The sequence below is a fragment of the Musca domestica genome, unplaced genomic scaffold (genome assembly GCF_030504385.1).
Source record: "Musca domestica strain aabys unplaced genomic scaffold, Musca_domestica.polishedcontigs.V.1.1 38, whole genome shotgun sequence".
Classification (NCBI taxonomy): domain Eukaryota; kingdom Metazoa; phylum Arthropoda; class Insecta; order Diptera; family Muscidae; genus Musca; species Musca domestica.
Genome location: NW_026712324.1, coordinates 464,507 through 474,096, shown reverse-complemented (window position 1 = coordinate 474,096; position 9,590 = coordinate 464,507).

The following is a 9,590-nucleotide window of genomic DNA, read 5'->3' as shown; positions in this document are numbered from 1 at the left end:
TGCTTATTACGCATGTGAGGGACTTTAACAGCAAATCGGATGAAATTTATATATGGGAGCTACAGTTATATCTGAACCGATTTTCATCAAATTTGGTCCACTAGCTTCTATACTGAATTCGGTCGGATGTGCTAAAATAAAAGTCATTTGTACTGGTATTGGCCATTAAGTAAACAGTTAATCCGAAATCGGATAAATATTTATATGGGAGCTATACCCAAATCCGAACCGATCCTGACAAAATTGTAGGTACTTATTTCTGAGTTGTATCTGATATCAGGTATCAAAGATCATTGTTGTGCAGTGCATATTAGGTATGTGAGGAACTTAAAACCCCAAATCGGATGAAACCTATGTATGGGAGCTATGGCTATATCTGAACCGATTTTCACCAAATTTTATATACTTGCTTCCAGACTGAATTCCGTCGGAAGTGACAAAATTCAGTCCATTTTGGCTGATATTTGGTGCAGAATTAACCAGAAATGGGTGGAATATATGCAGGGTGAGATAAAAAACTGCAACAATGCAAACGCCCTAATTTTTACATTTTTTTTAATTTTTTTGAATGAAAGCAAAAGATGTCGGAAAAAGCATCAAATTTTAGAATAAGTTTACTTTGGTTCGAATTGGTCACCTTTAGCACGAATTACGGACTTCAAACTGCTAATGAAATGTCACACGCTGCCCGAATACTGCTCTGCGGTATTTTGGCCCAATCCCGGCGAAGCGCTTGCTTGAGATGATCGGCACTTTGGTATTCTTTTTTAGTGCCAACCTTGCTTTCCAAAATACCCCAGACACAATAGTCCGACGGATTGGTATTCCGAGATTTTGGTGGTTATTGTGCGCTGGAAATGAAATAAGGAACCTCATAAATTTGTAATTATTATTGGGTGGCGCGTGTTGAGTGTGATGGTGCTGAGTCCTGTTGGAATATCCAAGATCTGCGCCAAAATGTTTGCGTGCTTTAATACAACCTCTAGAATATTTTCGCGATAATATTCGGCATTTATTCCAATGCCACGGTCGATTAATACGAGCGGAGAGCGACCATCGGCTGTTATGGCAGCCCACACCATCACCATGGCCGGCGCTTGAGTTCTGGTGGCCAACCGAAGGTGCACATTTTCTGAACTGACCTCTTTGGGAGGTAAACACTATAATTTTGTTTGTTTACAAACTGCTGAACAACGAATGTTTTCTCATCGGAGCGGAGGAAACCAAATTCGACAGTTCTCCACTTTGGACCAAGCGAAGCAACTCTTTAGCCCTTTAGATTTTTTTTTTGGTTGCGGTATAAGTTCTTGCACTTTTCGGAATTTCAATGGCTTTACCCCGAGCTCATTTTTCAATATTTGCCGAATGGAATATTGTGATATGTTCAGCTCACGAGCCATTTTTCGGCCACTGCGACGCTGGTTTACTCATATTTAAATACTGGAGTGTTCTAACAATAGCCACTTGTGGTTTTCCAGCCACAAATATAAAGAAATCACACTATCACGCTTGAATTCCTTTACGAATAACTATTTTTCTGGAAAATGCTCACCAAAATGCTTTTGTACGCTTGTAAACAATATAATGAGCTGCCACTGGAATTATTTTAACAGCTGTCGGACGAGTGGCTTAGAAATGACAGCAGTCTGAAGTTGGTTGCAGTTTTTCATCTCACCCTGTATCTTGCCTATGAGCATCACTGTAATGATCATAAATGACCTTTTAGTTAATTTTTAATAAGACCTCCTTATGGTTTCAACGGCCTTTGATGTCATCAACCTTTTTTCCATTACGCCATAATTCAAAATTCATTGCACTTTCTATTGAAATTCAAAATTATTTCCATATTTCAACTCAATTCTCAACTGTCTTTGTGACAACAATGTGCCTCCAGCCCCTGACAAAGACAATTTACCGCGTGTTCGTTGTCAAGACAGATTTTGTTGGCGTGACATTTTTTCACATATCAAAGCATTGAACGCAGCTCGGCAAAACCATGTTAACAATCATTTGAAAAATGTAACAACATGAGACAGATTTCACAAAAAAAAAAAAAAAAAACAAGTTGTTGTTGCCAACAACATCAAAGAGGAAATAATTACAGCAAATTGCAACAAAAACAACAAAGAAGATGAGTTGTTTTTTATTTTCAATTTTATGAATTCCTCAAACGTGTTGTACAACAGCACATATTGTGTGTTTGATATACTTGTGGATATGTATGATGTGTTGGCTATAACTGTCAGAGTTTGATATCAATGAAGATGTGGATGAAGATAGATATAGGAAAGCTTTACAACTGATCCACAAAACCAGCAACAATAATAATAACAATAATAAATAAACAACAACAACATAGATGAACTACACAAAAGAAGACATTTCCTTTGTTGTGCGGCAAATGTTAATCCAACCGACATGAGAATCACCATCAATGACAGAGCAGAGTAGAGCAGATGATATAATTTGACATGACATCCATAAAAAATCCATTCATACATACATGTACTTACATATGTTCAGACATATGCATAAGACATGCAACAATAGGTGGGGTAAAGGGAAAGTAAAGATAAAAAGCCTTCATAGGCACTTCACCGATGGAAAGTCTTCAATGAAGAAGACCTCCGGGTCTTTAATGAAGAAGACCTCCTTTAGGTGTTCTATGAAGAAGACCTCCTCTAGGTGTTCTACGGAGAAGACATCCACAGGTCTTCTATGGAGAAGACCTCCACAGGTCATCTATGGAGAAGACCTCCCAGGACTTCTATGGAGAAGACCTACCAGGACTTCAATGGAGAAGACCTCCGCAGGTCTTCTATAAGAAGAAGACCTCAACAGGTCTTCTATGGAGAGGAAGACCTTCACAGGTCTTCTATGGAGAGGAAGACCTCCACAGGTCTTCAATGGAGAGAAAGACCTCCACAGGTCTTCTATGGAGAGGAAGACCTCCACAAGTCTTCTATAGATAGAAGACCTCCACAGGTCTTCTATAGTTAGAAGACATCCACAGGTCTTCTATAGATAGAAGACCTCCACAGGTCTTCTATAGATAGAAGACCTCCACAGGTCTTCCATGGATAGAAGACCTCCACAGGTCTTCTCTGGATAATAGACCTCCACAGGTCTTCTATGGATAGAAGACCTCCACAGGTCTTCTATGGGTAGAAGACATTCAGCCGTTAAGCATTCAGACATTAAGCCTTTCAATGGGTAGAAGACCTTGACCTATGGATAGAATACCTCCACAGGTCTTCTATGGATAGAAGACCTCCACAGGAAGAGACCTCCAGCTCTTCTATGGGTAGATGAGACCTCCAGCTCTTCTATGGATAGAAGAGACCTCCACAGGTCTTCTATGGATAGAAGAGACCTCCAGCTCTTCTATGGATAGAAGAGACCTCCAGCTTTTCTATGTATAGAAGAGACCTCCAACTCTTCTATGGATAGAAGGACCTCCAGCTCTTCTATGGATAGAAGAGACCTCCAGCTCTTCTATGGATAGAAGAGACCTCCACAGGTCTTCTATGGATAGAAGACCTCCACAGCTCTTCTATGGATAGTAGAGACCTCTAGCTCTTCTATGGATAGAAGACCTTCACAAGTCTTCTATGGATAGAAGACCTCCACAAGTCTTCTATGGATGAAAGACCTCCACAGGTCTTCTATGGATAGAAGAGACCTCCAGCTCTTATTTAAAACCACTTGTTCTCCTATTGAAGACCTCTTGGTCTCCTATTAGAGACATCTCGGACTTCTGTTGAGTACCTCTTGGTCTTCTATTGGAGACCTTTTGGTCTGCTATTGAAGACCTTTCAGTCTTTTATTGAAGACCTCTTGGTCTTCCATCGAAGACCTCTTGGTCTTCTATAAAATAGCCGTCCAGAGGTCTTCACACATTTTCCAGCAGAAGCATTACCCACTCTATGGCACCCAGCTTCCTTGTACTTGAAGCGACATTGCAAAAATCCATAAAATTGTTAAACAATTACTTTTGCTCCATTGTTAACAATAACTATGTAACAGATTACGACAACAAGAGCAACCACAATGACGAACTCCACGACGGCGAACTGCCTTTACGATTTGGATCCCAAAGACGACATATCCGTATATCCGTTGTGTGTGTGTAATTCATAGAATGATATATCTACGGGATCAACCATTCACTCAATTACAACGGCATGCTTTGGCTAAACACTCGGCTGCCTGCCAGAGACAAAGTGGCAGACAGACGAGGATAGAGACCGACAATGATTGAGTGGATTTTTAATAACTTTGCAAGTAATTAATTTAACAGCAAATTACCTTTTGAACAAAGCGTCGTATGCACACTCAGCAGTAGTAGCAACAACAAGAACGACAACAAAAAGAAAAAGGAAACATGCCGACCAAAGAAGGCAAATCAAAAACAAAACTCGCTCACCTAAAATAAGACGCATGAGGGAATGTGACACAAGGAAATTCTGTTGCAGATTATGGAGATCTTAGGAGTAAACATGTCAAGTTGTGTTGTTTTTTTTTTTTGTTATTAAAAATAGTATTCAATGGTGGGATAGAGGAAAATAGAAAAATCAAAATGAAAATCCTGGCAGTGACAGCTGAACAGTGATTTGATGCAAACTTATCGAGTTGAGAAGGAAAATAATTATTAAAAGCAGAAGTATTTAATAGAGAGAGAGAGAGAGAGAGAGAGAGAGAGAGAGCGAGAGAGAGAGAGAAATAATTTCATTAAGGAAAGGGAGAGTTCGAAATAACATATGGTTGATAGTTCTAGAGATCATATATCTTTTATAGATATGGGATGATTGCCATAAGTCCTTAGTACAAAATATTGGCTACTTTCGAGGTCTTCTATGGCTGGGAATGATCCTTCTGCACAATGCCTCGGAAGATAATGTTCTTATTACAAAACCAGTAAAGAAAGTCATAAAGTCGGGCAGGGCCGATTTTATGATACCCTACACCACTTTGCTAATTTAGTTGAGCTCCACATAACAATTAAAAGTTTTTATGGGAGAATTCAATCATACACCCTATGATTATAATTATAAGTTAAAATTCACAGGACTAAGTATGCCGAAGCATTTGTATCTTTTAAATTCGGACTTGTATTGCCCATTTGGTGCACAATTAATATGAAAACGGATAAAAATATATATGGGAGCTATATCCAAATCAGAACCGGTCTCGATAAAATTTAGCAAAGATAATTCTTAGCTGTATTTGATATATTTCCCTGAATATCGCTGTTACGGAGTGCATATTACGGCTGTGGGTTACAAATACAGCAAATCGGATGAACAATATATAAGGGAGCTATAGCTATATCTGATCCGATCTTCACCACACATCTGTCGTGTGTGCCAAATTCCATCCTATTTGGGCAAATACTAGACGTTTGGTGCACAATAAAAGGCAAATCGGACGAAGTTATATATGAGAGCTATATCCAAATCTGAACCGATCTCGATAAAATTTAGCAAAGGTATTTCTGAGCTGCATTTGCATATTTCCCCAAATATTGTTGTTACAGAGTGCATATTACGGCTGCGGAGGACAAAAATAACAAATCGGATGAATAATATATATGGGAGCTATAGCTATATCTGAACCGATTTCGATCAAATTTGGCATACGCATTTTCAGGCTTAATTTGGTTGTATGTACAAAATTCCATACTGTTCGTTATTACCCGTTTGGTGCACAATAAAAGGCAAATCGGACGAAGATATATGTGGGAGCTATATCCTCATTTTTACCGATTATCTCCAATTTCAATAGGGTTCGTCCTTGGGCCAAAAAAATGTTGTTTGGTAAATTTCATCTTAATCGGATAATAAATGCGACCTGCATTTTGTTCACAAGAATACATGGACGGACGGACGGACGGACAGACGGACTGACATGGATAAATCAACTCAGAAAGTGATTCTATGCGGATCATCAAAAGGAACTATGAGTCTATCTCGTTTCCTTTTGCCTGTTACAAATAAATGCACAAAGACATAATACCCTGACAACCTTGTGGTGTAGGGTATAAAAAGTCCTGTGTATCGTAAGTATTTTTTTCCTCCAGACAATGCATCTGCAGTCAGTAGATCAATTTCTACGATATTTTAGCATCAATAGTCCCAGTGCTTCAAATTATATTTTTTAAGAGTTCTGGTTTGTTAATTACATAAAGAAGTATCCGTCGGTTTTTCCGACAGATGCCAACGTTCGATTATTTACATATATTTGACTTATGTTATGATTATTCGAATTGTTGACCCTCTATGAGGAAGGTTCCGAATGAATGGGTCAATATTGTGCATTTCGTATAGGTTCTAAATAAATGAAATATGTGATAATTTTTAGAAAATGTTAAAATGTGCTTGAGCTACCAGAAGGAATGGTTCTATGTGTATCATCCTTATAACAGATCTTGTGTTGATATAAAATATTGAGATGTGCCAAGTCTGAATGGAATCGTATGTTAATTTCGTGTTTTATGAACTTCATGGATATTCAAAATTTGAACCTTGGTACTTGGAGGAGGTACTTGATGGAGGGGAGCGATATATTCCATCTTCACAGCAGATCTTGCGTTAATAGAAATAATTGGATGTGTGAAACATGAAGAGAACCGTATGCTTTTTTCAGATTTTATAATCGTTTTTGGTTACTCAAAACGTTGACCCTTTGTGGGGGAGGATGGTCCCATTTCTAACATCTTTATAAAAGATCTTGTGTTGATGGAAATACTCAGATATGCCAAGTTTGAATGGAATCGGATGTTCATTTCGCGTTTGATGAGCTTCATAGATATTCGAAATTTTGACCCTTTGTGGGGAAGGTACCAGAATATTCCATATTCACACCTCACCTTGGGTTAATAATTGAATATTGTGATGTATGTAACTTGAAGACAATCGGACTCTTACATCACATTTTAGAAGTGTTAAAATTCTTCGAAATTTTAACCCTTTGAGGGGAAGGTACCAGATGACATGTATACGAGAGGTTCGCAGATATATGTCATCTTCACACCACATCCACATCCATTAGCCATCCACATTAGCCATGATGTTTGTATGTGTGAAATTTGAAGAGAGTTGGATACTTATTTGTCTTTCTTTGGGCGTTTCGTTTTTCAAAATCTTGAACCCTCTGTGGGGGAAGTACCAGAAGAAATGGTCCGATCTCTACCATTTTCATAACAGATCTTTCGTAGATGGAAATATTGGGATGTACCAAGTCGAAACGGAATCGTATGTTAATTTCGAGTTTTATTAGATCCACAGATATTCAATATTTTGTCCCTTTGTGGGGGTGGTACTACAAGGAGTGGACCGATATATTCTATATTCACACCTGATCTTGGGTTAATAAAAATATTTTGATGTGTGTAATTTGAAGGCAATCAGACTGTTACATCACATTTTATAAGAGCTTTGTGGGGGTGGTACTTAATGAAGAGGACCAATATTGTCTATTTTCTCACCTGACCTTGGGTTAAAAAATTTCAAAATTTTGACCCTTTGTGGTGGAGGGGTACTTGATGGAGTAGACTGTTATTGTCCATTTTCTCACCTGACCAAGCTCTGATGCAAATATTTGAATTTGCAAAGTTGGAGCAAAATCGAATTATCCGTTCTCTTTTTGTGCAGTAAAATATTTTCTTTGAAAATGTTGATATTTTATTGGGGAGGTACCAGAAGGAGTGAAACTATATTGCCCGTCTCCGAACTCGATCTGAGTTTGACAACAATATTACGATGTACCAAGGTTGGACCACATTGGATGCTCCCTTCGAGAGTTATCGTGTGCAGCAGCCAGCCAGAAAGACAGATTAACATCGTTAGATCGACTCCAAATGTCCTAAAACAGACTTTGTTCACACAGACCTAGGGTCTTAAGCCGCTATTTCGATGAGTCACGTCTTTAGCTGTGTCAAATGATATACACCTTCTCTAGCCATATGGCTGAGGGTATAACAAGGTCAAACGGTAAGACAAAGATACGAAAGGATGGATTTTTCACAGTCCAATATTTTAATATCCTCACTCATATCCATCCTTGTCTTATATATTTAAGATCCACTTATGATGAATTCTTTTAGACGGTTCTAATGGAACGGTTCTAATAGACTGCAGTAGTTTTTGGAATATTTTAAAAAAAAAATCTTGTTTTTATTCTTGAACCCCATTTGTCCACAGGTGTCTGCTTTAACCTAATAGATCTATCTACGTCTCTGTCTCTGTGTCATAAAGTGAAAGGATTTCTGTTCTCTGTGACATAAGTGGTCGGTCATATTCGTAGCTGCAGTTTTTTTTTTTTGTTGACACAAAGAAGTAAAGGCAGTTAAAGGCATAGAAAGAGGTAAAATGTGACAATGTATTTTAGCTGCACAGGGATTTCGATTTAATTAACAAAAAAAATTATTTAGAGATTTCAAAAATTTCGTTGAAAAAAATTAAAAAAAAACTTAAATTAAAATAATTGAAAGTGTAAGGACGGGATTTTTTGAAAACTTTTGGAAAAAAAATTAATTGTTAGAGAAGTTCCTTTTTGGAAACTATTATCAATCCATGTTAATAAAAGAGTAAAGTTATTGACAGACTGGCTTAACGATGCCCATACGAAACGGCTGAAGCTGGTCCGAGGGGTCAGATAACGCTGGGTTTTTTAAAATTCGTACCAGAACGGCCCGAAAAGTATTAAATATGGTACCCTTTGCATTTGAAGAAGCAGATAACCAAAGGTTTTTTGGCAATTGACATTTTAAGTATACGAAAAGTACTAAAATGTACTACATTTGGTACCATTTCATATCAGATAAAGCGGATAGAGATAATAATGTCAACCCTGGAATGGGAATCGTTGTTCAGGAGTTGAGTCGATGTAAGGAGGTGGTTTAAATAAGTTACTAAACGGTACTAAATTTAGTACAATTTGAATTTTATAGGAACGAAGAGAGCTGGAATACTGAAAGTTAAAATTAAGATTACTGGCGGACTGTAGGATTGGTGTATGGAGTAAGTTTTTTGAAATTTTGAAAATATGTGCACAAAAAGTACTAAATTATACTAAATTTGGTACAATTTGTATTTGGGCGAACCAACAGTGGAGTGGTGGAATCCCAAAATTTGGAATTAGGATTACTATGGTAGTGTAGGATTGGGGTATGTAGAAAGCTTCGAAAATTGGTACTTATGTGTACTAAATGGTACAAAATTTGCTAAAAATTGAAATTGTGATGAACCAATAGAGCAGGAATTCTGAAATTTGGAATGAGAGTCATTGATGGAGTACAGGATAGATGTACCAAGGGTTTTTTACGAAAATTTCTAAAATGGTACTAAACTTCGAAAATGGTACCATTCGGTATATTGTGAAGGGATAGAGCTAAAAGTCTGAAATTTAGTAGGAGAATCAAGGTTGGAAAGTAAATTGATTTTGGAAATGTGTACTAAGTGTAAGAACAGTACTAAATGGTACTAAATTTGGAATAGATCAGTTTAGCGTAAACGGATGAAGCTGCAATTTTGTATTGGGGTTCCTGTTGAGGGTTGGTTGATAATAAAGAGGTCGTTCTCCAAATGTGT